Source organism: Urocitellus parryii, chromosome 9, assembly GCF_045843805.1.
Source record: "Urocitellus parryii isolate mUroPar1 chromosome 9, mUroPar1.hap1, whole genome shotgun sequence".
In the NCBI taxonomy this organism is placed as follows: domain Eukaryota; kingdom Metazoa; phylum Chordata; class Mammalia; order Rodentia; family Sciuridae; genus Urocitellus; species Urocitellus parryii.
In genome coordinates, this window is record NC_135539.1 from 139,109,378 (window position 1) to 139,137,003 (window position 27,626).

Sequence of the window (27,626 nt, forward strand, 5' to 3'; positions counted from 1 at the left end):
CTCTCTAGAAAAAATAAATAAATAAATAAATAAATAAAAATACCTAATGATCCTTCTAAAGACAATTTGACATTTTATACAATGTTCTTGTTTGTTTTTGGTACTGGGTATTGAACCCAGGAGTACTACCTCCCCAGCCTTTTTTTTTATTATTTTGAGAAAGGGTCTTGGCTAAATTGCTTAAGGCCTCACTAAGTTTCTGGGGCCGGCTTTGAATTCTCAAACCTCCTGCCTTGGCTTCCAGAATTGCTGTATATAATGTTCTTAATAGATGGCCTCAAAATGACAAATACATCTTGAAGTTCAGAATAAATATTCTACGGGGTTTACCAAAAACTAGGCTTGTACATATGTCTCTTAAACCTTAAAACTAAAAACCACAAGTTTGCATTTTTTTCTAAAAATAGTGTTTGTCATTTGCATCCCCTATATAAGAAATCTGGTTTGAGGGCAGAATATGGAATATGTGTGGGGTACAGCAAATTTGGTTAAGAAATTCTTCCCTAATATATGAATAAATTCTATACTTGACTTTTTTAAAATGTGCTTCTTTCCTGGAAATCTGGCATACAAAAACTCCCTTTGGGTTTGCATTATTTTCATACTTGTGAACATTTCCACAGGACAGTCTTCAAAAAGTCAGACCACTTGTTTCTGGTTGTTTGCCAACTGTGCTATATTTTCAACAAAAATTCCAAGGACTAATGTTATGTGTACAGATATACACACTCATACAAACATGTACACAACTATCACTAAAAATGATACATTTAATTAAGAACACTAACAAAAATCATACTTTGTACCACAAAAAAACAGAGGTAGAAAATTTAGATTCTAATAACCTTAATTTGTGAAACCTAATATGTCTTAAAAAAGAAGAAAAACAAAAAACAAAAAAAAACTGTAGTAACTTTATTTAGCTACTTAATTCAACTTATGAAAGGCAACCAGGGTATGCTGATTCTGAACTCTTATCGTGATACTTAGGGTGCACTGTTTTGCAGAACATTTCATACAAAACTAGTGAAACCTGGACTGGGGTTGTAGCTTAGTGGTAGAGCACTTGCCTAACACAGGTGAGGCATTGGATTTGATCCTTGGCATCACATAAAAATAAATAAATAAAATCAAGGCTTTGTGTCCATCTACAACTAAAAACATTTTTTAAAAACTACTGAAACCTAAAATGACATGACAATATAGTTAACATATCAGAAGCTTAAAAAAAAAAACGAAGAAAACAGTATAGCAATGGTGTAATTCATATCTATTTTAGAACCAAGACTCTAAAATAAGTCATCCCCAAAACTCTGCTTTCTACGAAGGGGTTATTTACTTTAGCAACTTCAATACCAAGATTTCCAAAATTTTCCACACACTTCAGTGATGAGTGATTAAACAGTCTCTGTGTGTTGTTTCCTGGGCAACACTCTAAGAGAGCTTTTACCTTTACAGAACTAATGGGTCAAATAGAAGCAAGGTTTCTTCAAAACGATTGTGCATCATTTTAATTAGAAGTAGTAAATATTAAATCAGCAGGCAGAAAAGCTTGATTAGTGCCACCAGTGCCTCAGTATGACTAACAGACATAACTTACTGTCATGTATCTTTACTTCCACCCACCCAATTCTCCTGTGTGAACAAGGCAAGCTCCATTTAGGACTTCAAAACATCCTCTTTCATACCAGCAGTCAAATACATAAATACTGATATCCAAGAAAGTTCTTGGTGAATAATCCACGAATTCCTCAAAATTGGGTATGGTATAAAACACCCTGCCTTGCTACCCTAAAATTCTGAAGCTCCTCAGCTCAACTGTGAATTTGTATAAACTACCTTCCTTCCTGAACCAGACCTGTCTCTGAAAATTAAGATCCAGTCATTTAGAAATAATATTTTAGAAGGTCCTTTCAAAACATTTTCAAAACTGCTTCCTGCTTTGCTACTACCAATCTGATGCGGTCTACAGGCAAAGAAATAAACAGCCATAGCCACTGGTTTATCTCCTCACAAAAAAAAAAAAAAAAAAAAAAAAAAATCCCTTTCCAACACTTTTTGGATTGGTAAACTGAAGGTTGTTTCTCTTACATTTCTCGAATAATTTTTCCCTTGAACTTTTACTCTAAGGATGCTTAAGTGCTTTCTAGGTCATATTTTAATTAGAAGCACAGCATATAAAGCCTATTTAATGTTAAGAAGTACTAAATGACTCCAGATACAAAAACGAAAGAGAAGTTAACAGTAGAAAGGAAAATTGGCATTCTAGGCTCTTAACCATCTGGAGCTGACTCCTTGCCTAGCTCTTTCACTACTCACTGTCCATGACCTTACTGCTTTGATCTCCTCAGCCCCCGGCCCAGAAAGGCCTTTCTTTCCATACTAGTTGTCCTATTTCCACATGTACAAATCCTACCCATTCTTCAAAACATAATTAAAAATGTCAAGTCTTCCATATTCTTACAAGGAACAGTAATCACTCACTCCTCTCTAAACTCTTCCAGTACTTTATCTTTATCTCTTTACCACCAGTAACTTTCTGCCTCATATTATCTTTGTTTCCATATTTAATCCCCCACATAAGCATAAAGGTCATGGTGCAAGGTCCACACCTTATTCATCTCTATTGAAACTGCTTAACAAAATGTCTTGCACATACTAGGCACTCCAGTTGAATTAAAGAATGGCTTGAGTTAGAAAAGGAGAGAAACTCACTAGAAACAACTCCAGGAGTCCCAAACCCTAGCTTTGCTAATAACTAGTTATATGACCTTGGACTTCAGGTTGTCAGTATGTTCATTTGCAAAGTTAGAAGGGTGGGCTGATCCAGTTTGTTTGTTTGTTTTAACTAGACTGTTACACATTAGTTGGGTGTAAAATTAATTTGGTGGTTAGTATTTTTTATAAACGAAATAAAAAGAATATATCAAAATACAGGCAGTTATATGCTATAAATGTTTAACAAATATGTGGGGAAGTAGGGGGTCAGAGCTATACTATTTGCTAGCTTCCCTGATGTAAAATACTCCCACCCTGACCAGTTTCAAGCTACAACATATCACTGAACTTGGAGCTAGGTGGAAAGAGATAGGCATAACTGCCCTTGCAAGCCAGTGTGAGCCAACTCAATACAGCCCTGAAAAGATAAGGAGTATTTCAACAAACTTTTCTTTCAAATTCATGTGTGCACGCACAAACTCATATACTGAAACACAATATAAAATGTAGTTCTTACTGTGTGTTACAGTCAAAACAGTTTAACAATGCCCAACTAAACAATCTCCTAATCTCCTCCACCTGTACTATATAATTCAATAATTCTTATTCTTGGTTATACAATTAACTATCTCTTCACCACAGTTGATATTTTCCTTCAAAAATGAGAGTAACAGATGTCTCTTAATATCACCAGCAAGCAAATAAATGACAGGGAGTAAGAATTTGGTTTAGAAATCATCAGCCAAGATCAAGTTCTCAGACTTTGTTCAGCCCCATATACCTAAAGGACACAAGACACTCCTACTAATAGCAATACCTCACTTAGGAAGGGGCTGGAGGAAAAGGAAAACAAAATCTGTACTATAAAAGCAAACATCCAAGTGATTCTGGTATTTGTGTTCATTCTAGGTCCAACTGAGAAACCTGGAATAGAGAAAACCAGTGCTGCTAAAAAAAAATTTTTAAAGTAAATTTTCCATACCTGATGTTTCCCAAAGTCCCAGGGACAAGCTTTCATTCTTCAATAGAACCTTTATTACTAAGTCTCTCCTACCAGAATTAAGTTTTTGCCATGCACTAGAGCCACACAGTATTTGTTGAATTTAGAATAGGCAAAAAGGAAAATAACTCTGCAAACACTTGTTAGACTTTCTATTCTGGGAAAATCAAGCTTTTGTTGAAAAAAAAAATACTTTATTTTCTTAATTCTTATTGAAGCTTACTGAACCAGGTAAGGGCAAAGAAGTTTCCTGAATATATTTTTGGCTGTACTATGTCTATCACAACATAACCTATAACCATATTTTTCATGAGTATTTATAAAGAAATGTCTTTTCCATTTTTAAGGCTCTTTAGAAAACAAGAATGCTCAGAATTTCAAGTACACTAATAACCTTAACCCAAATCTAATCATAAATCAACTGAATATATGCCCAGAAGTTTCCTAGGAAAAATCCCAAAAATTTACCAAAAGATTCAGTATGAGCATAAACTTGCTATGCTCAATTATGGCATTCTGTCTGTTGAATAAGAGCAATATAAAAAGTAATGAAGTATAAAAAAAGAGAATGTTGAGATACAAATTCTGCTTAATTCCAATAAATCTTCCTTATTATAGGGCCCACTGATGCCCACATACTTATGTCCAATTCAAATAAGAACTATAAAGTCACAATTATTCCCCATTCGGAAAAGCCAGGCATCAATTCAAGCAATGTCTTTCTCCATATCTCAATTTTAAGACTTTATTTAAAAACTGTCAGGCTCAAATCTGTCCTTTGCTTTCACTGTCATGGCAAATGCTTAGAAGACTTATCTCCTTAAGAAATCCCTGAGATTTCTTTGAAGTACCAGCAAGGGAATAGCCGTGGGCTACTGATGATCCTCAGGCCCTAGAGAGTTAGAAACTTGTAGCAACTCATTAAAACTTGTGAGACATGAGAAAAAAAGCTGTGTGCAGGGAATCACACAGGCTACAGTATGGACTTCAATCTCCAAACATCCTTAATTCCACTAAAATCATCCCAATACCATTTGAAGAGAAAGGTAGGCTAGAAAGCAGTGCCAGTTCTACATCCTCAATACAAGAAATCTTTGCTACTTTAGCTACTCTCTCTTCAAAGTCAATATCTACAAGTTTGGCTATCTCCCACACATAATATTTTTACTTGGCATAACAGAATCTCTTCTTCTGACTACTCCCAAAAAATGAATAAAAGGACATTCAGCTTTTTTATTTTGTTTTGTATAGCGGTGCTGGGGATTAAACGCAGGGCCTCACACATTCTACCACTGAGCTACATCCCCAGCCCTAGAACTTTCAGCTTCAATGCCATATCATCTGAGAGTTCAAATAAATACATAGTAACTAAGCAATTTCAAGACTGGGTTAAGGCAAAGAAAAAAAAAAAGGCTTAAGTACAAGTTTTTAGAAGTCATAAATTCAGAACTGGTGAGCTGATATACATGAAAACTCCTGTTTTACATGCCCAGTAAAATTCTGTCATTCAAAAAAAAAATTACCTCTAGCGTGAAAAAGATCTAAATCATGAAACAATTATCAAAGAAACAAAAATTATATCATAACTATAATATACAGAAATGCCCATCAAAAAACTCAGGTCAAAAAATAATAATAATAAACTTCATACATTTATTGTCATACCTTTTTAGGTTAGTCTGTAATGTTTACTATTTGCCACAATAGTACTGGGACCTACTACCTTGTTTCCAGCTTTCTAGAGTACAATGTATGCTATATAATATTCAAGAATAAGCCCTGCACTATTACATCTATTTCTCTCCAGATGACTTAATAATACAAAATATCAGAGCACATCTTGAACTGATTTAGTAGAGACACCAGTCTGATTCAAAGTCTTGGCTAACTTCCTAAACAGGTAAATAATTAATACAATTTGATAGTGTATACATTAAATTCATCTAGTCTTTCTCCTTTGCAATCTCCTAAGTTTCATATGGAAAGCTCTATAGAGATAATGAATCACAGGCCAGTTTTTCTGTGCTAGCAGCTTGTACACCAATATTTTCCACTAAAACCACTTCCAATTTGACCACAAACTTCATGTCCATATCTTCTGATATCAAAACTACTGGATTTTCTCCAAAAGTGCAGGAGACAAAAAAATGTAAACACTATTATGAGAAAAGTCAAAAGGTTTCCATGAAATTATGTTTTATGAATTGTAACAAGCAACTACTTACCTCCATTTATGCACAGAAAATTCAAATGTATTTAATTTCCCTAATCCTACCAGTGCCAAAAATATAGCCTTGAAATCAGATTTCAAACAGCACTGAAATCTGTCAAGCAAGCGAAAGTTCTCCTTACCATTAGTGTAAATGAAGTAGGCATTTTAGTTCATTTGCATGAAGCCATCAATTCTGCAAGTGACCGCCTAAATACTGATACATTTTCTAAGATAACTGAGAAGTTCAAGGTGAAAGAATTCAAAAGCACCTGAACACACTGCCTTGAGATCCGAAACAAACTCTTGTCTGTTCAGCCCCCTTGCTCCCTGCCACCTCCCACTGGCCAGTGGCCCCTTTCCACACGCTGACGCACTGCCCAGCCCTGCACCGTTGGCGACCAATGCAAGTACCAGCCTAGTCTCAAAAACTTTGACTCAGTTATCAAAATAGTGAGCATTCAAGACCTGGGCGAGGGAGTGCTGGGGTGTTTGTTGCCCAGGCGGTCAACTTCGAAGCGGGGCATTCCTAGCAGGTAGAGATCTGCCCAGGACGCAGCCCATCCCAGACTGAAAAACCACAAGCATTAACAGGAGCCCGGCAAAGTGCTCAGCCGAGGAAGGGGAAAAGCGAGCTAGAGACGCGGCCATCAACAGAAGCCTGAGTGTGGGTAATGCCCTAACCACACGCCCCCAGGACGCGGGGAGGCTGGGACTGCGACCCCAGCAGCGGCCGCAGCGCAGACGCCGGCAGCCGGGGCAGCGGAGGCAGCGGCAGTGTCAGGAGCGCGCAGCTGGAGGCTCCGGCTGCCCCAGCCACCACCCGGCCCCCAGGTGAGGGGCGCCCACCCCGCCCGCCGCCCGCCCGGGCCGCGAGGAGCGGCCGCCCCGGAGAGCCGCTGCGCCCTAGAGGCGGCCAACCCCGAGCCCGCCCTCCGCCCCCGCCCACGTCCCCCCAGCACTCCGGCCCCGGCCCAGCCCCACCGCGACCCCTCTGGGCGCAGCGGCACGCCGACGCCCCCAGCAGGCCGACCCGGCCTGCCGCTCGGGGCCGGGCGCCCTCGGGCTCCGGGAGGCCGCCCGCGCCTCACCTCCTCACGTCTCCGCCGGCGCTGCCGGAACAACTCCACCAGGCACCCGCGTCCCACCCGCCGCCCCGCGCTCTGCGGCCGGGCGGTCCCGTTCACTCAGCCGCCGCCGGAGCCCTGGGAGGGCGGAGGGAGCGGGGCGGGGGAGCGCCGAGGGGAGGGGAAAGGGCCGGCTGGGCAGGAAGAGGCGAGGGAGGGGGCGGGCGGAGGCGAGGCGGGGCGGGCGCGCGCGCACCCGGCCCTTCGGCGCGGCGTGCGCGCTCCCGGCCGCGGAGGCGCCTTCTCTGCCCGGCGCCGGCGGCGCGGGCGCAGGCACGTCCCCGCTGGGCTGCATTTGAGCCGGGGCCCGCGGAGCCGCAACCTGACAGTACCAGAGTTGAAGGAGCGGGGACGCGCAAAGGCGCGTGAGTGCTCGAGGCGGGTGGAACCCGGGAGGGGACCCGTGCCTGCGAACGGCCCGAGCAAGGTGGACTGAACTCTAAGATTAATCCTTACGGAGAAGATTATGTTCTTGCTCATAAGCCTGGTTTACATAGTTCCCACTAATCTTCAGAGAAGTCACCTCAGAGAGCAAACTTTGCACCAGTCACTCTTTTCCGTCCTCCTTTCAAGGTTTGCGTGCACCTGAAGCGTCCCCCTGTTGGTTGGTTCTGAGGGACTCAGAGATTGAAGAGGGAAGTAACCTGCGGGAATGAACGGGAACGCGCTGAGCACCGTACTGCCCGTATATGAAAGGACACAAGGTACCCTCGATTGCACCTTTTCGTCCTTTGGGGTAATAGGTCTTGGAGTACAAAAAAAAAAAAAAATAGAGATAAAAACAAGCCAACTCTTTTTCGCCACAGATGTATCGATTGATCCTTAAACTGTCAATATTCTTCCTAGATTGAACAGCCAAAAATGACTTGTACATTTTCTGAACCTCTTTGGCACTTTTTTTTTTTCCTGTAGATTCGTGACACTTATATCGTCAACCTTATTTCGGTTGATCTGTACAATATTTTGTCCCCCAGAAGAACCCTTGAGTATTTTCCACGATGGATCATGCCTGACTGATAGGAAGTGTTCAATAAATGTGACTCCAAAGAGCTCATGTGTTAGGCAATGCAGAAATGTTCAGAGGCGAAAGGATTGGATTATGAGAACTGTAAATAAAAGTGAATATAGTGCAGCAAGGAATAATTGTGTCCAGTGATTTCAGCTCTAGGATGACTTCTTTAGTTTAAAATGCTCCATTCTCTCCCACTTCAATTCCCAAGCCCTTGTTTCTCCATACAGATCCAGAAGCTACTAAGAAATGTGACATTTGTCCAAAGGGCCATCTAATCCCAAATTTCTTTTTACCTGTTTTCCTAAGGTTTATTTCTGAAGGTGCTGAGACATATCAAGAGTGTTCCAACTATTTTGTGTTTTCCCTGCCTGCTGGACTCCTTCCCAGAGGGCATTTTATTAAGCTCTGTATTCCCAGAGCCTTCCTAGCCTGGAGCCTAACTCAATGAATGCTGGTAGTGTTGGTGATTGTTGTGGTTTGGATCTAAAAAAGTCCTCCAAAGAGCTCACGTGTTAGGCAATGTAGAAATGTTCAGAAGCAACAGGATTAGATTATGAGAACTGTAGTCTCATGAGTGGATTAATCTATCTGATGCATTAATGAATGGACTGCTGTGTGGTAACTATAGGCAGATAGGGTGTGGCTAAAAGAAGTAGATCACTGAGGGCCTAAGACTGTATCTTCCTTTCTCTCTCTTTCTCTCTCTCTCACTCTCACACTCTCTCAAGCCCAAAGCCAGAGTTGGCTGACATGACTGAACCTCTGAAACTGTGACCCCCAAAATAAACTTTTCCTCCTCTAAGTTGTTCTTGTCAGGTATTTTGGTCACAGCAATGAAAAGCTAACAGTGATACTTAATAAAGTTAGGATTAAAATTTAAAATTATGCAAATTACCTGTTGACTTGCTGAAACAAATTTAGTTTCAGTTTTCTTCAAGTACTAAGAATTGAAACCAGAGGCACTCTACCACCGAACTACACCCCCAAACCATTTTATTTTATTTTTAATTTATTTCTAAAAAGGGTCTCACTAAATTGCACAGGCTAACCTCTAACTTGTGATCCTTCTGTCTCCACCTTCCAAACTGCTGAAATTACATGCATGGGTCAGTCACCACACCCAACAACACACATGTTCTATTTGTAAATTGTCAACAAGTAGGTGCTAAGGCTCTACTAAATAAAGTACAATAAAGAAACACTGGGCACCATGAGGAAATCAACAAATGGAAAAGCCACAATTTCTGCCTTCTGATATTTTCTCACAAAAGCAGAGCTTTTTGACAAAAAGGACAATGCTGAAATAATTATCTGCATTCAATAAGAAATGTAGCCAAAAAAAGAAAAGCATAAAAATTTTTTATGATGGAGAGTCCAAAACAAATTTAGTGTTCCCCAAATTCAGTTCCTTATGCCTTTAAAAATAATAATAGTGACTGCCATTGACTGTTTCCAGTTAGTTCTTCTATTTAAGTGGAGCATGTGGTAAGATCAATCCATGTACCAGCTTGCTAGAAAGAAAATAAAAACCCTGTCCCTTGGCCACATATCACACCAGGGATCATTCTGTAAACCTGAACTTTTTCTTCAAAGTAGACCCTAGATAAGAGACAAGGCATGAGAAAATTTAAATATAAGACAATGAATGTGAGCTGGGGATGTGGCTCTAGCGGTAGCACGCTCTCCTGGCATGCGTGCAGCACGGGTTTGATCCTCAGCACCACATACAAGCAAAGGTGCTGTATCCGCCAAACACTAAAAAAATAAATATTAAAATTCTCTCTCTCTCCCTCTCTCTCACTCTCTCTTTAAAAAAAAATAAGGGCTGGGGATGTGGCTCAAGCGGTAGCACGCTCGCCTGGCATGCGTGCGGCCCGGGTTCGATCCTCAGCACCACATATCAACAAAGATGTTGTGTCCGCCGAGAACTAAAAAATAAATATTAAAAAAATTCTCTCTTTCTCTCTCTCTCTCTCTCTCTCTCCTCTCTCACTCTCTCTTTAAAAAAAATAAATAAAAAAAAATAAGACAATGAATGTGATTTGATACAGATACATCCTCATCACAGGGAAAACAATTCTAAGCTTATGTCAATGAATTCATAACAAAGCTTCTCATAATGCTGCTCACTTCTCCCTCTACTGAGGCTTCCTTTGCATTAAGTGTGTCCTAGGAGCCCTGATCGGTGAACTAAAGGTCACACTTTGGGAGAAGGTGTTACAGAATATTTCAGCATGATTCACAATGTGACAAAAACTGGTGGACCAGTTTCAGATCTAACACACAAACTTATTTGTCCTGCATGATACTTGTTTAAAAACAAAACAAAACAAAAGTCAAAGTTAAAAAAGCAGATTTCACATGCATTTTGGGCTTCTCTTTTAAAAATGGAAAAAGTTAAACTCAATAAAAAGTAGATCTCATAACAATTGAGTTACATTCTCAGGCAACATCATTTTTAGGACATACGTTCTGTTTTGTCTCTGCATTCCATATCATTTCCTACACTATTTTGTTTCCCTCGTTTAGGTCTGCAACTCTCAATATACAATAGCTTAACATAAAAAACTGTAAACAAGTTAGACATTGGACAATAATGAGAGTTTAAATTGTGGTATTTAACAGAATATCATATTGCTTTTACAGTAGGCATTACTGGTTGATTCCCTACCATCCATTTTCACCTCTCTGCAATTGTATACAGCCAAGGAAATGAGTTGAGTTAGGCCCATCTTCAGCTCCAGGTGTGGGCCCTATTTTACCATAAGCAGCCTTTTTTCATCCTCAACTGACTCAGTGTTCATGGTTAGGCACTGGCACAGCTCTAAATTGGTCCAATCATATGGAAGGCCAGATTCTGTGTTAGGAAATGAAGAGTGTTCTCTTTCCCACTCTGGCTGGTCTGAGGGGTGAATGTGAGTCCTGCAGGCACTTTGCTAACATGAGGGAAGCCAGCCTGACACTGACTGACACATAATGGAAGAACTCAAACCCAGTTTGAAGCCTTCCTCTGTGTTTAGTAACTTTTCTGAATCAATAAATTTTCTTAGCAGTTTAAGAAAGTTTGAGTTTGGCTTTTTATTATTTGCAACCAAAGCTATATTTTTCTATGCATGTTACAGAAGAAAGAGCTACCATTGTATTATCTGACTCTTCCAAAGATACATATCCAATGGGATGGTAACAATCTGTTTGGTAAGATTTCAGAGGGTCTTAAAGGAACTTGACCACTCCCCCAAAATCCTTCCCTGACTAGGTTATTTAATGCAATAATCACTATACTTTTTTTTAACTTTGATTTAAATCTGTGCTTTATTTAAACCAATTTCACTGGGAAGAGCACTTCATGACTCTAATCTGTTATCTTTTATGAGTTTATCGTGGTTTCTGAGTCATTTTTTGGAAGTGGAAAGACTGGAAAACATGACACTGACTTCCTGAGGAAGGGGGACATCGCAGAGGGAGCAAAAGATGTAATAGAAATGAGGCTAGAAACATAGAAAAAAAACTTTTCTAATTCACTTTATGTTGGGCTAAAATTCAGAGTAATCTAGACAAATCATACTAAACCTGTATGATAAACGGAACCTATATTACTATTACCCTTTTAAGACTGTATAAGAATATACTCAAACAGTATGCATATGGGGATCAGGGAACTTCCTTATGGAAGAGGTAGGCAAAGCCAGAAATGTCTTTTCAAGAAGAATAGCTAGCCTATTGTTTTTATAATTTGATAAGAAATAAAAAAGATACCTGCCAAAAACTGTTTTCTATCCCTGTAGTGTCTGAAATTTATCCCACCATCAGAGTTCTTTTCTTTGATCTGGGACAGTGATCTACTATGTATAGTGTACAACAAAATCAGTTTCGGAGATTACTTTAAAATCCATACCTCTTTATCCAACCCCAAAGAAATTCAGTACCTCTGGGGTAGGATCCAGGACTTATTTTAATTTTTTATTATTAAAATTTTTTAAGCACATAGAAAGTAGAATATAATGAGCCCTCTTGTGCCAGTCACCAAGTTTGCAAAATATCAATGTAATCACCTCTTCCCTACTCTGCCCCCACTTGAACTCCACCCACAAATACTTTAATATATAGCTCTACAAAATAAGGATTCTTCTATTGCAATCAATAAAACCCAGAATGTAGGATATTATACAGGACAGACCACCAATTTCGTTTAACAAATAAATTGTATAAATTTAAGTAGAAGGAGACAATGTTGGGCTTCTTTGGATTTTTTATTCATTTCTTTTTAACAGATTCATTAGGTATAATTGGCATGAAACAAACCATACATATTTGAAATGTAAAATTTAATAAGTTTTAACATGTACACACCTGTAAAACCATCACTGTGGCCAAAATAGAGAACATATCCATCATCCCAAAAAGGGTTCTTGTACCCCTTTGTCTGTTCTGCCTCATCTCCTACATCCTCTGGCAACCACTGATCTGCTGTAACTATAAATTAGTTTGCATTTTCTGAAGTTTTCTATAAATGGATTCATCAGTACATATTCTTTTTGGTATTGCTTTTTTACTTAGCATAGTTATTATGCTTATTATTCTTGAGATTCATCCATATTGTTACATGTGAATAAATTTTAATCTTTCAGTCTTACAGCAGGTATCCACCCCCAGTACCCCCATAAGCCAAAGGGCTTCAGTATATTCTTGTCTTCAGCTTCTTCTAATGCTCTGCTTTTCTATTTTCCTTTTTCTAGAATCTGGGAATTCCCCTTTCTTACTTTCAAGCTTGGCAAAATATCATTTTTTTCAGTTTTTTAAGTTATCATCCAACATTTTTATATTTTTAGAAAAGTAGGGAATTTTTCCTTGCCAGACTACTTTATCATGTTTATCTGAATTGATTAAATTTTTTTGACAATGTAAAGAAACTGTTGTACAGGAACTCTGTTTCTGTAACAAAGTAAAAGGGCTCTCTTCAGAGAGGTGCCTGGCCTTGTGTGGGTGTGGTGTCAGACATTTTAGCAGAGTTCTTCCCAGCTGGCGCTTTTTCTACCTCAGTCCTCCAAACACAGCTTTGGCAGAAAACCACAAGTTCCCTTGAAGTACTTGCCACAGGCCTAGTAAATTCTAGGTTTTGGACATATAAGAAATATTCCTTAAATACATATGTTTTGCAGGAAATCAACTTCAAAAATTACAACTGCATTCATAGTAAGGGGAGGAAAATTACCACTTTTCTCTTCTGAGTCAAGGGAAATACACATCCTCTCCACTACTCTCTCACCCTCCCTCCAAGGCATTTTTCTAGTCCCTTTTCCCTTTACCACATAAAAAATCAGCTACAAATTTGAAAAAGAGATTTCTAAGTTCTAAAGTAAAATAAAGGAGAATTATTAAATTAAATGACAAGGGCTATTGTTTTAGAATATATTAAAAGATCCCTAACACACTCTAAAACTTCTTCAATTTCAGGAAGACCCTTACTACTCTTTAAATCTCTAATTTGTTGACAACAACAGCTTCTTTGTGGAAAATTTTTAGCTTATGGCATTTATGTCTACATATATCACTGCTAATAATTTCAAACTTTATACCAAAATCCAAGCTTAGGGTTATTTTTAATCAGAACTGTGTACTATAATTATATTCAATGTATGTTGGGCTCAGGCTGTAGCTCAGTGGTAGAGGGCTTGTCTCGCAAGTCTGAGGCACTGGGCTCAATCCTCAGTACCATATAAAAATAAATAACTAAACAAACATATAAATATATACATATGTGTGTGCGTTATTTAAAAAGATAGATGGTGAGTAAATGGATATTTGATGGTTCACTCTCCATTCCTTTTAGTATATTTTAAATTATGTAATCATTTTTTATTGAATATCACCATCAATTTGTGTCTTACCTTGAATTGTCAGTCTTTCTTAATTGATCTCTTTCTTACTCTATTCCACACAAGACCTGGTATATACTTTTTTATAATGTCTATAATACTTTCTTATATATAAATTTTTTCATGACTGTCTTTCTCCACTAGATGATGAGTTCACTGAAGACAAAAATCATGTCTTTTTTTTTCATTGTAGTGGGGTTTGAACCCAGGGCCTTGCTCATACTAGGCAAGTGCTCTACCCCTGAGCAACATCCCTCAACCCTTTTATTTTTAATTAATTTTGAGACAGGGTCTCACTAGGTTGACCTTAAATTTGCCCAGGCTGCCCTTGAACTTGTGATCCTCCTGCCTCAGCTTCCCAAGTTGTTGGGATTACAGGCATGTACCACCTTGTCAAGCTTGTTTCTTTTTTTCCTTGCATTAAGCCCTCATGTTTATTGTAGGATGATAAAAATAATTAATGAATGAATGACTTCACAGATTTTTGTTAGAAATTACTGAGCTTCTTCTCAGTGAAACAGAAAGCTTTAATAGTATAAAACATTATTGAGTTTCCTGATACTTGACCATAAATTAGTCTTAGCTGCAAGTAACAAAAGTATTCCATTCATAAAGAAAAAATTTTTTAAAAATTAAATCTACAGTATAACTAAGGATCAAATAATTTAATAAAATATGTTGAAGCTAATCATTTTATTAGAAGAAACGTAGCTAAGTCTCTACTCCTGACTACTTGCCTCAGCATCCATTTTCTACTGCCACTTAAGTAACAGAACTCCAAATTTGCTCAAAATTTAAAATTATACAGATAAAAGACTGTAATTCTTGGCCCCCCTTGTAGCCATACATTTGGACAAATGAGAAGTAACTGGGAAATTTTCTTCAAAAAGAGGAACTGGTAGATCTGTGGTTGTAGCTCAATGGTAGAGTGCTTGCTAGCACGAGTGAGACACTGGGTTTGATCCTCAGCACCAAATAAATAAATAAAGGCATTGTGTCCATCTACAACTAAAAATATTTTTTAAAAAAAGAGGAACTGGGCTCCTTTTTATCCCTTTCTTCTTTCCTGCCACCTAGAACAAGTTGCTAGATTGTTCATCAGCCATCTTGAACCAAAGGACAGGGCCATCCCAGGAATGGTGGAATGGTGAGTTAGAAGGAGGCTAGGTCCCCTGTGACTTTGTGGAACCTCTCTCTGACCTGAAATGCCTGCTTCCAAACTTCTTTTATAGAGAATGAACCTTGTGCATTTAATTAATTATTTTTTTTTTAATTTTACTCAGTACAGCTGAATTACTGTAACCACTATTCTCAACCTTAAACTTTATCTTGGGATCACATTCCTTCTTACTTGAGTCACATGATTTTTAGGATAGAGAGTTAAAATAGTTTTGTAGTAAAATAATTTCTTTAAAACTAAAATTCTCCATTTAGATCCATCTCATCTAGAAGGATAGCTGATGTGTGATGTTTGGATAAGAATTTTAGAAATTATTTTATCTTAATAACCATGATTAAAAGGGTTTTTTAAGTCTATTTTGGTAGATAATCTGTTCAGTGAAAGTATACTGCATTTTTCCCTTAGAAAGATTGAGCTTTTTCATTAAAATTCTTCATTTATTTCTTCCATAAAGTTTGAGTATTCTACATTTCATTTATTTCAGGATTCTACTATAGTGATTAGTGAATGAAATTAACACAGATTTTGTAAAAGTTTTTATTTAATAAATTTGAACTTGCAATGTTTCTTTTCTCCTATGACCTGTACCTGCAAGTTCTGAAGTTTCCACCAACTGTACAGTGGAAAATCATGTGCTCATTACAGTGAGCTGATGTGACTTGTGAGATACAGTCAAAACATAACTGTTCTCTTGAAATGATCTCAGTTCGGGGGAGTTTTTTCCCCCTGCTACTAAAGTGAAAATTACTGTTTTATGACCTTTCGGCTTACTTATAGAAAATAGAAAGTTTTACATTTTAAAATCATCAAAAAAAATCAGCCTTGATTTGATATTTAGAAGGGAAAGTCTTAGAGAAAAGGAATGTGGTTAGTTTTTCTCATCCCTGCCCAGTTCCCCCCCTGCTCAGTGGCTAATCTTAGTGACTCTCCCAATTGGAGTGCAGGAGGGAATTAGGAAAAGGGTCTGGATTGACTAGGGGTATAGTGATGGTTTTTGTGCTCTCTGTGACTCTTGTCTTGTGGGCACTTTTGTGAGCACCTGGGAGGCTCATGTGCTTGGCCACTCAGGCTGCACTCCTCCACCTTCTGTGATATAGGCTATGTATTGTATTCCTACATCTCCACTACCCTTACATTTTTGGAAATCAACACTGCATTGTTCTTTCTGTTACAGCCCAATTGACATCTCAGGCAGTTCTCTTGGGCAAGAGTCAACTAAAGCTCCAGAATAGCTCTTTCTCCCCTGTGTGACCCACCTCTGTCCATACAAAGCATCATGCATCCTTTGTCTTTTTTTTTAAGCAATTTTTGAAGTTGTTGATGGACCTTTATTTTATTCATTTATTTATATGCAGTGCTGAGAGTCAAACCCAGTGCCTCACACATGCTAGGCAAGCGCTCTACCACTGAGTCACAACTTCAGCCCTGTATCCTTTGTCCTAACAAACTTTGAAGAGCTGGCTAAATGAAGCTGGTCATATCCCCACAATAGCAAAGAGCCTGCCACGTCTTTCTGACCCTCTAAATTCTCCATTCTTTCCGCTATTGTTCTCTGAAAAAAATTCTGTAGGAAACCCCACTCAATGGGTGTAAGGTGAAGGGGGAAATACCTGCTTTTCTTTCATCCTAATGAGGGGGGCACAGGATGCACAGCAAGGTGTTCTCTGAAGAATACTGCATCACAAATGCACTCTCAGTTTCCACAATCTGACCTTTATCGATTTCAAGAACCACCTAACCAGTGGAAAAATTTGTCTCAAAATTTCTTCTTCGTGGTCTGGCACTTCACTCTGAATATCATACCTGTTGCATTGGTGTGCTTAGGCCAAAAAAAAAAAAATTTTTTTTTGTACCAGTGATTGAACCTAAGGGCACTTAACCACTGAGCCATATCCTCAGCCCTTTTATTTTTCGTTTTGACAGAGTCTCACTAGGTTGCTTACAACCTCACTAAGTTGCTGAGGCTAGCTTCGAACCTCCAATCCTCCTACCTGTTACAGTTCTTATAGCTTTAGGTTTCAAATAGCCAGACTTCTCAAAGACAAATTTAACAAGAGAAGATTAGCATAGCTTCCCAATATGTTACATTTTTACTTTTGAGGGTTTTGTTTTGTTTTGTTTTTGTTTTTGAGACAAGGTTTCATTATATTGCCCAAGTTGGTCTCAAACTCTGGACCAAAGGATCCTCACACCTCAGCCTCCTGAGGAGCTGGAACTACAGGCTACCATATCTGACATAAATAATATTTTTTAAATTAGAACAGGAAGTAAACAAGCTTATCATAATAATCACAACATAGTCACTAATATACAAAGTAAAATTTGATATTTCTCTCTGATCTATAAACTTTATTAATACTTTCTTTTAATTCCTACATTCTCTTTCCCACTCCATCAGGAATTCCTTTAGACATAAGAAACTCTCTTCTACCAAGCCCTGAATTCTTTATCTCAGAGGAAAAAATATCTTTGAGAATATATATTTGATCAACCTCTTTAAAAACAAATGCCACTTTTAAAACAAGTGTCCTTCTAGATATATGTGTAGCTACTTCAATTTATACAATAATTACAATGACTACTTTATACAGCTTGATACTGAATTCAATTTCTGCATATTTTAACTTCCTTGGCTCCAAAGACTTGTTTTCCTTCTAAGTGGATGAGCAGAAAGAAGGGAAATGTAAGCATTAAATATACTGTGTCCCTGTCATGATTCCCTTCTTACTCCTCCTCCCATCAGAATAAGATATTTGTTTTTTGATTTTTTGTTTGTTTGTTTTTGTTTTTTTGCCTTTACTTACCATCAAAATTCTGCCTTTTGGGGGCTATTACTTCAAAGTCTTGCCCTTCTCTCTTGGTCAAAGCGTACTATATAATTTTCCTTTGGTCACAGTAGTTTATTATTTCCATTCATTCATTGAACAAATATTTATTGAGTCCTTCTTAGGTAAAAGTTATTGTTTTAGTTATTGAGGATGCAACAGTTAACACTGACAAAAGAAGTCCAAGCCTTCACAGATACTGTGGAAAGCACCAGCAATAAACAAGTAGACAGATATAATAATGTAATATCAAGGGGCAATCAAAGCAATGAAGAAAACCAAAACAGTGTAAAAAAAAAAAAAGTGTCATTTTAGACATGGTAATCTGGAAGATAGTCAGGAAATGAGGCTCAGTACAAATGGCCTGAGATGACAGAGCCTTGGCATGCTCCGGGAAGAGCAGGACAGCCAGTGCAGCTTGGAGCCAAGGATGAAAGGGAAAGTGGTAGGAGTTAAGTTGTGGGGAATACCTAAAGACCACGATGATGGGGAACCTAGAAAGATTTTCTTCTAAGTTGATGGAAAGCCATTTTGTGTAGTGGAATTGTGAGATCAGTTCCATACTTTAAAAAGAACATCTGTTTCCAGTGTTGAGGATTAATGTAGAGAAGCAAGAGTAGGAGCAAGGAGACTAATTAGAAAGCTAGTATAAAAGACCAGGTAAAAGAGGATGGTGCCTTGAAATAAAGTGGTAATGGGGGAGAACTAGTAAGAAAGGATCAGATTCTGGGTGTATTTTGAAGATTGAGTCAATAGGATTTTTTAATAACCTGAGATCTAAAATATAGTCAGAGATTTTAAGAGCTTTAGCCTAAGCAACTAGGTATATGGTGGGAACATTAGGGAAGGAGCAGAGTGAACTAGGAAACAGACATAATCTAAAGTTCAGTTTCACACTTTAATTTGGCAATGATTAGACATCCAAGTGAAGACTTTGACTAGAAGATTAAATATATGATCTTGGGTTTAGATCCAAGATTGTGAGAGAAATTTAAGACTCAAACATTTATATAGTTTTCTTTATTTAAATAAAAAAATCTTAAAAATTACAGAAAAGTTGAAACAAGAATCTTTTCCTTAATCATTTGAGAAAAATTACCAAGGTTGATCTAATAATAACACAGTGAGAATGCACATCACCCCCGATGCACCCCACAAGAAAGGACATTTCGCTTCTCTCTCTCTCTCTCTCTCTCTCTCTCTCTCTCTCTCTCTCTCTCTCTCACACACACACACACACACACACACACACACACTCTCTATATATATATCAAAATCTAGAGGGGCTGGGGATATGGCTCAAGTAGTAGCACACTCATCCAGCATGCGTGAGGCACTGGGTTCAATCCTCAGCACCACATAAAAATAAAATAAAGATATTGTGTCCACCTAAAGCTAGAAAATAAATATTTTTTTAAAATCTAGAAATTACTACCATCTAATTCTCAGAACTTACTCAAATTGCAGTGCCCTTTCTGTCAGAATGACTCAGTCGAGAAGCACGTGTGCCTTCACTTCCTATGTCTCTTTAGTCTCCTTCAGGAACAGTTTTCTTGGCCTTGGATTTTTGTGATCTTGCCATTTTGAAAGATTGGAAGTCATTTATTTTGAAACACATCCTCTAATTTATATTTCTTTTGTGTTTCATCGTGATTAGATTCAGACTGAACATCTTTACTAGGAATATCACACAAAAAAATAATTTTTGTGATATTCCTAGTAAAGATATTCAGTTTTGTCCTGTCTGGTGGTGGGGGTACAATTTCAATTTGTCTCTTTAATGATGTTCATTTGAATCACTCATTAAGGCAATATGTTAGAAAGCTTTTCCATTTTAAAGTTTATTCTTTTCCTTCTTTGTAATTAATAAGTGTTTTATAAAAGGGTACTTTGAAATGACAAATATCTTTTTTTACCAATTTTTCAATGTGTTCATTTATTAATATATGTCTATATTGATTCATGGTTTATTTAGTGAATTATCATCTGTTGCTGTCATTATTTAACTTAATGCTCAAATTGTCCCAGATTTTGCAAGTGGAAATCCCTTTAAGCTGGCTTCTCTCAGTTCTTTTCACATTCTTAGAGCACTTTTCTTTATGGCTCAGCAAGATGTTTCAAACTTATTTTATACTTTTGCTATCCCTATTAATGGAACCAGCTATATCTCCAAGAGCCCTGTTTGTTGTGGAGAATGGTATTCAAGGCCAAAAATCTGAGTGCTACATATGCTCAATTGCTATTAGGGTGGTGTTACTTCTCGGCCCTCTCAATGGACAGAGCTAAAGAATATGAAGATAGAAACAGAGGTACAAAAATGATAAAAGATATTACTTTGATATCTATATTTATTTCTCTATATATCTCTATCTAAATATATAACCTCAAATTCATACCGATGAATGCCTTGTATTCGAATCCAACATCACAGCATTTATTCTAGCTTTCTTCTTTTCCAGTACCTGGCTCCAACTTTTTAATATGTTTATTTATTTTTTTTTATTTGTAGTTGTAGATGGACACAATACCTTTATTTTGTTTATTTATTTATTTAATTATTTTTATGTGATGCTGGGTATCAAACCCAGTGCCTTACATGTACTAGGCAAGCACTCTACCACTGAGCCACAACCCCAGCCCTAATATGTTTACTTATATGGTCAACCCCATGAATGAAGAATTTTCTAATGTTGCCATCACGCCTTTCCCTGTGCAGATGCTTCCTCAACCCACTGGGACTCTACCGCCTGCCCCTCCTAGGTGAATGCCTTCCTCATTCTACTTAGGCTTTTACTCCTCACTCATGGCCAATTTTCTGAGTGGATGGCTAGTAGCCACGCCAGATTCCCTTCTGCTCAGCTTATGACTGACTGTATGCGAGGCAGTCCTCTTTTGTAAGCATCCTCCTCTCCCAGATTGAATGCCAAAACCCAACTCTGAGCCTCTGTGAGTCTCCCCAACTCAGGCTCAATGCCAACCTTCTTTTGTTTCATTCACCAATGGCTTTGAGAATAAATCATTAAGGAAGGGAAGGGAAGAGCAAAAAAAGAAAGGGAAAGAGAAAAGTGTGTGTGTGTGTGTGTGTGTGTGTGTGTGTGTGTGTGTGGTTTTTGAAGCCATGAAACTGGTTGAGAACTCCTAGGGAATGAGGGAAGGTAGAGAAAAGGAGAACTGAGCCTTGAGGCACTCCCACTTTGACATTTACTTGTCAGAGTAATGAGGAGGAACTAATGAAGAAGGCTGTGAAAATGGCTAAAAGGACAAAGAGAAAACAAGGAGAAGGAAGTTTCTTGGAATCCAATGTAAAATGTGTTCCAAGGAGATCAATTGTGTTAAACACTACTAAGAGGTCAAGCATGATGAAGACAGAATTTGGCATTGGGCTTTGTGATATGGAAAGTAGTGGTATACTTCATGAAAGTATTAACAGTGGAATAGTGAGCACAGAAAGCTTTATTGGAGTGTATTCAATATAGAATAAGAGATGATGATATGAGGATAGCAATATAGATACTACCTGTGACATTTCCTATAAAGAAGAGTAAATAAATGGGGCAGTGGCTAAGAAGGGATATGGATTCAAAAGAAGGTTTATTTGTTAATGAAAGACATTAAATATATTTGCATATTGGTGTGACCCTACAGAAAGAAAAACTGATACAGGAAAGAGATGGGTTATTTAAGGAACAAAAGGGGATGGGGGTGCTGAGGTTGTGGCTCAGTGGTAGAGCACTTGCCTACCACGTGTAAGGCACTGGTTTTGATCCTCAGACCACATAAAAATAAATAAAGGTATTGTGTCCATCTACAACTAATAATAATAATAATAATAATAATAATAATAAGCGGGGGATGGGTGTTTAAAGTGGAGCCAGCCATCTGCAATATAGGAATAGGTCTATCTCCTATAGACCAGGAGGAGAGTTAGATTCAAAGAGGAACAGTTTAGCCTTCTTAGAAAGAGGAAGGGTAAGGAGCAAGTAAATGAGTAGAAGTGTTAAGAGGCTGAGAAAGTTCTTTTTTTTTCTTGAAATAAAAAGCAAGGTCATCAGCTGAGATGGAGGAACGAAAGGCTTGACGGGAACAGCATTATCTTGAACAGTGGAAGAGTCAAATGACTGGGGACTTGTAAAGAATTAATGGGCAACTCTTGAGAACCTACCTGAGGCTGGAGATCATAATTTAAATGAGCCTAACTAGCATGTAACTTGTTTTTCTCCTGTTGATTAAGTGCAGGCTCTGAGCAAGGGAAGTTGTATTTCACCAGGCTTGGGGTTTTGCCAACCAAGTACCAAAGGAGAGAAGGTCAAGGGTATTGGGGTATGAGGTACAACCACTCCTGGTACAAACCATTTCATGAAAGAGTTGAAAAATGGTAACTATATAATGTTTAAGCTGCATTTTAATAAAAATCAAAATAACTATAAAGTCGTTTCATCATAATGAAATACTTATATAAAAGCATAAATATATAAAGAAAATATCCTCTTACCTAAAATTGCCACTTACCTTTGGAGATAATACTACTAATGTGTTCAGGAATTACCAATACTAAATAAATTGGAAAATCAATATCATCTATCAATATTATCACTATACAACTATGGGCTTTATGATAAATGAATGTTGTTCCTTACTCTTAGGAATTCCTGGAATAAATTTTCTTCCTTGCATCTAGAGGGGTATTAACTTAAATCTTTTGACTCACCTCACCCTTCTGTCATATTCTGAGGCACCAATAGCTTAAATAGCTTTTAATTCAGTGATTTTATTGTCTCATTCCAAGATTATATATAACTAAGTTATTAGGGGTATACATTGGTTCTGACTATGTGAGAATAGGTGTGAGTATATATCACAGATGGCTGGCTCCACGTTTAACACCCAGATGTTCCTTAGACCTCAATCATTGTTATATATGGTAGCCAAGACTTTTGTGTACTTATCTATTCACTTGTGATTGCTCAAACAACATCCATGTATTGGCATGGGAAGGTGGTAAAAATTATTGTGCCAGGATTTCTGCCCTCAAGAGGTTTTCCCAATAGTAGGCCAGATGAGACGTGTAGACAAATAGTCCTATAAAGCAGCATATGATGAGTGTTATACTGATACAAACTACAGGACACAGTAACACAGAGTAGCAGAGAGTTACATGGAAAAAGCATTAGGGAAAACATGATATTTGAACTGGGACTTGAAGGATGGCATGATTTTGAAATATAAAGAATAAAGAAAGTGTTCCAGGGGGTGCAGTTGGGGCTCAGTGGTAGAGCACTTGCCTAGCATGTGTAAGGTACTGGGTTTAATCCTCAGCATCAAATAAATAAATAAAGGTATTGTGTCCATCTACAACTAAAAAAATTAAGAAAGTATTCGAAGCAGAAGGAACAATATGAGAAAAACATTGGAGGTAACATGGAAAATGTTGAAAAGAATAGTATGTTTAGAAATCATCTGATGGCAACAATAAAATTTATTCAGTCAATTTTAAATAAAATTGAATGTTTTTCCAGTGTTGGGGATTGAACATAGGGTTTCATACATGCTAGGTAAGTGCTTCACCACTGAGCTACATGCTCAGCCCTCCCTTTAGTTTATTTTTCAGACAGGGTTTCACTAAATCGCCAATGCTGGCTTGGAACTTATGGTCTTCCTGCCTCAGCCTCCAGAGGAGCTGGGATTACAGAAGTACATCACCATGCCTGGATTTTTTTTTTTTAATAAGAGCTTTCCACAGATTCAAGGTCAGGCAGGAAGTGTATCTGGGCTCCACATATGGGTGGAACCAGGAACTGGAAAATTAAGAACCAAGGTTAGTCTTTCCTTCTTTCTGGAGCTATTTTATCTCTCATTTCTATTTTTCACTGTCTATTTATTTTCTCTCTCCCTCCTCCCTAGCATGTCAGTTCAGGTCCTCTAAAGTGTACACCAAGATACACATATAATATTAAAAATTACCCCATCCCTTCGCATTGTCTCCTAACAAATTATGGGAATCTGCATTCCCTCCTTTGGTGATATCATTCTATCTCATGGCTTTAAATAGCTTCCCTGTGTGCTGGCAACTCTAAATTCACATCTCTGATTCAGATCTCTCTCCTGAACTCCAGTGTCATAAGTCTAGCTTCCTATATCTCACTGCCTAGTTGACATCTCCATTTGTATATTTAATAGGCACCTAAAGCTTAACACATCCAAAACTTCACTCCTTATTTTTCTCCCTCAACCTATTCTTCCTGAAATTCTCTCCATCTCAATATGTAACAATTTGATATTTCTGGTTCCCTCCTCTGCTATTTGAGCCTAAAATTTAGGGAATAATTCTCCTGGAATATTTCCCAATGTTCTTCCTCAAATTATAATCAGGGGTGAAAGGCAGAAGATGAATCGTGACAGTATATATATATATTTTTAATTTTAAGACAGGTACTCACAAACTTAATGAGGTTAGTCTTAAACCTGAAATTCTACTACCCCAGGCTCCTGAGTTGCTGGGATTACAGGTATTTGCTACCACACCTGACAGTAACCTTGCTTTATAACAACCCTCTCTCACTGGTAACTGAACTGGTCCCTTAAGACGGCATTAATCCATTCACTTAGGCTCCACTCTCATGAATCAAATTCCTCCCCCTAGGCCCCATCTCCTAGTACTGTCTCTTTGAGGAATTAAGCCTCAGTGAGGTTTTTTTGTTTGTTTTTGTTTTGTTTTCTTGTGTGTGTGTGTGTGTGTTTGGGGGGATTGAACTCAGGGCCTTGTGCATGTGAGGCAAGTACCCTACCTACTGAGCTATACTCCTAGCCAGCCCCTCTATGAGTTTTGGCGGGAAAAATCATATGCAAATCATACCGATATGTCAGCAGTTTGGGCTGGACTTAGGTGGGCAGCTCTTCTGGTTTCAACTGGACTCATTCATGCATCTTGCATCTGTGGTTAGTTACCAAGAAGCTAAGAGGTTCTGCTTTGTAGTTTAGCAATTTGTTGGTTGAAGGGGCAGGGATGACTATGTCATATATTGCTTATTCTCCAGCAGATTGGCCTGGGATTCTTCATTGGGACTGGCATGTCATCAGAATAGAAGCATGCAAGATCTCTTAAAGACTACAGTTACAACTGGCATTCAGCATCACTTCTACCGTATTGTGTTGTCCAAGGAAAGTCACAAAGCCAATACTCAAGGGTAGGAACATTGCTTAATATATATGCCCATAGCATCTTGCACTTAGTACTCAAAATATACTTATTGAACAAATTATAAGACCTTTAATCTTTTTTTTTTTTTTTTGGTTGTAGATGAACACAACGACTTGATTTTATGTGTTGCTAAGGATTGAACCCAGTGCCTCACATATGCTAGGCAAGCAATCTACCACTGAGCTACAACCCTAGCCCAAGACCTTAAATCTTTTTTTAAAATATATATTTTTTGTATTTGTTCTACTTAATTGAAGATCTTTAATCTTAATACACATTCTTTTCAGTGCAACTAATTGGTAAATTTTATCCCTCATCTGCTGGGGGCTAGAAGTCTCCAACTATCAATTCCCATCTTTGGTTTCAGAATAGTAAATAATGAATCCAATAAAGAAAGGCAAGAGGAAGCCCAAATGAAAGTCATAATGAGACATTCAGCTGGCCCCAAAGAGTTCTTCTAAAGAGATTCAGAGCATAGAGGCCTGAGCAGGCACCTGTCTGAAGCCTAGCCACCTGAACTGTAAGCTAGTGCCCTTCACTATGAGTAGAGGAAGACTTCTAGGCCTTTGTCAGGGCATGGAGACAGTCTCTCTTGAGTTTTCCCTCCCTCAATTTAGCAACTTTATTAAGATAAATGATGGAATACATTTCACATATTTAAACTTTATTAAGATAAATGATGGAATACATTTCACATATTTAAAGTATACAATTTTATACTTCTTGGCGTGTCTATATCTTATGAAACTGTTTCCACAACCAAAATAATGAATATGTCCATCACCCCTGAAGTTACTCATGCTCCTTAATAATCCCTACCTCCTGCCTTTATCTGTCCATGCCTGTCCCAAGAAACCTCTTATTTTCTTTCTCTCACAATAGTTTGTATTTTCTAGAATTTTATTTAAATAATAACAAATCTTTTTGTCTGGCTTCTTTCATTCAGCATTATTATTTTGAGATTCACCCATGTTATAATGGGTATTGATACTTTTTCCTCTTTATTGCTGAGTAATAATTAATTACATAGATATTCTACAACTTATTTATCCACATACCTGTTCATGGGCTTTGTAGACCATGGTAGCCAAGTTTTAAATATGGTTTTGTTTGACTAAAGTATCCAACATTTTACATACCATATAATACATTTTCTTATGGGTCAAATTATGTCCTTCCAAAATGCCTATTTTGAATCTTTCACTCCTAATGTGACTGCAGTAGAGACAGAGCCTTTAAGAAGGTAACTAAGGGGTTGGGGTTGTGGCTCAGTAGTAGAGCGCATGCTTAGCACATGTGAGGCACTGAGTTTGATCCTCAGCACCACATATTAATAAATAAAATAAAAGCCCATCAACAACTAAAAAGAGTGTGTGTGTATGTGTGTGTGTGTGTGTGTGTGTATATATATATATATATATATAAAAGAAGGTAACTAAGCTGGACAAGGTGGTGCATGCCTGTAATCCCAGTGGTTTAGGGGGCTGGAGCAGGAGAATCACAATTCAAGGCCAGCCTCAACAATTTACCAAGACTGTAAGCAATTTAGCAAGATCTGTCTCAAAATAATAAAAAGGGCTGGGGGTGTTGCTCAGTGGTTAGGTACCCCTGGGTTCAATCCACTGTACCAAGAAAACAACTAAGATTAATGAAGTCATTAGTGAAGTCATTAATGAAGTCATAAGTCCCTAAACTGATAGGACTATATTCTCATAAGAGGGAGAGATAGCAGAGCTCTCTCTCACAGAAAAAAAAAAAAAAGGCCTATATGAAGACATAATGGGAAAGGTGGCTATCTGCAAGCCAGGAAAAGAGCTTCTCCAGAAATCAGCCTCACTGACACCTTGTTCTTGGACTTCCAGCCGCCAGAACAGTGAGAATATCGATATCTGTTAAGTCTGTGGTATTTTGTTATGGCATCCTGAGTAGACTAACACACTTCAAATGAAAGAATTAATGATCTCTCAAGTCCATCAGGTACAAAATAAACACAGTGTCTTCTCAACCAATGCTTGGTCCTCTGTTAGCACACTTGATATCAATCACTTTGAATGACACCACCATGTAACCTGTTATGGAAGCCTAAAACCCAGAGCTATTCTTAACATTTTTCCAGTCTCTTACCTGTTCCTCTACTTTTCAGTCATTTCTCAGTTGTATCAGTTCACTTCAACTCTAGTCCTTGAATCCAGACATTTCTCTTTTCCTTCACTACCAGCTCTCTAAGTTGGCATTCTCTCTTACTTCACCCGAGTCATAGAGTTCTAACTGATCTGTCCTCATCCATTCTTGCTCCCGTATAATCCATTCTCTTCATGATAGCCAGGGTGTTCTATTTAAAGCCAAAACAAGATATCAAGGGAACTAAGAACAGTTCCTTCCAAGTACAGTGGCACATGTATGTAATCCCAGTGGCTTAGGAGGCTGAGGCAAAAAGATTGCTAGTTCAAAGCCAGCCTCAACAATTTAGCAAGGCCCTAA

General features: G+C 38.1%; 1 protein-coding gene and 1 long non-coding RNA gene across 5 annotated transcripts in view; one reads left to right on the forward strand and one right to left on the reverse strand.

The window, feature by feature from the left end:
* Positions 1–7,201, reverse strand: part of Rabgap1l (RAB GTPase activating protein 1 like) — a 628,203-nt gene extending 621,002 nt beyond the window's left edge. For all 4 annotated transcript variants that reach the window (XM_077803024.1, XM_077803022.1, XM_077803025.1 and 1 more), the window contains exon 1: positions 7,019–7,201. The gene's annotated coding sequence lies outside the window, so the exon portion shown is untranslated. The remainder of the gene's footprint in view (positions 1–7,018) is intronic.
* A 108-nt stretch (positions 7,202–7,309) lies between these two features.
* LOC144257052 (uncharacterized) lies at positions 7,310–26,388 on the forward strand. The gene is made up of 3 exons (XR_013344368.1): positions 7,310–7,758; positions 24,982–25,131; positions 25,245–26,388. It is a non-coding gene; the product is annotated as an uncharacterized LOC144257052 (long non-coding RNA).
* The last annotated feature ends 1,238 nt before the right edge of the window (positions 26,389–27,626 follow it).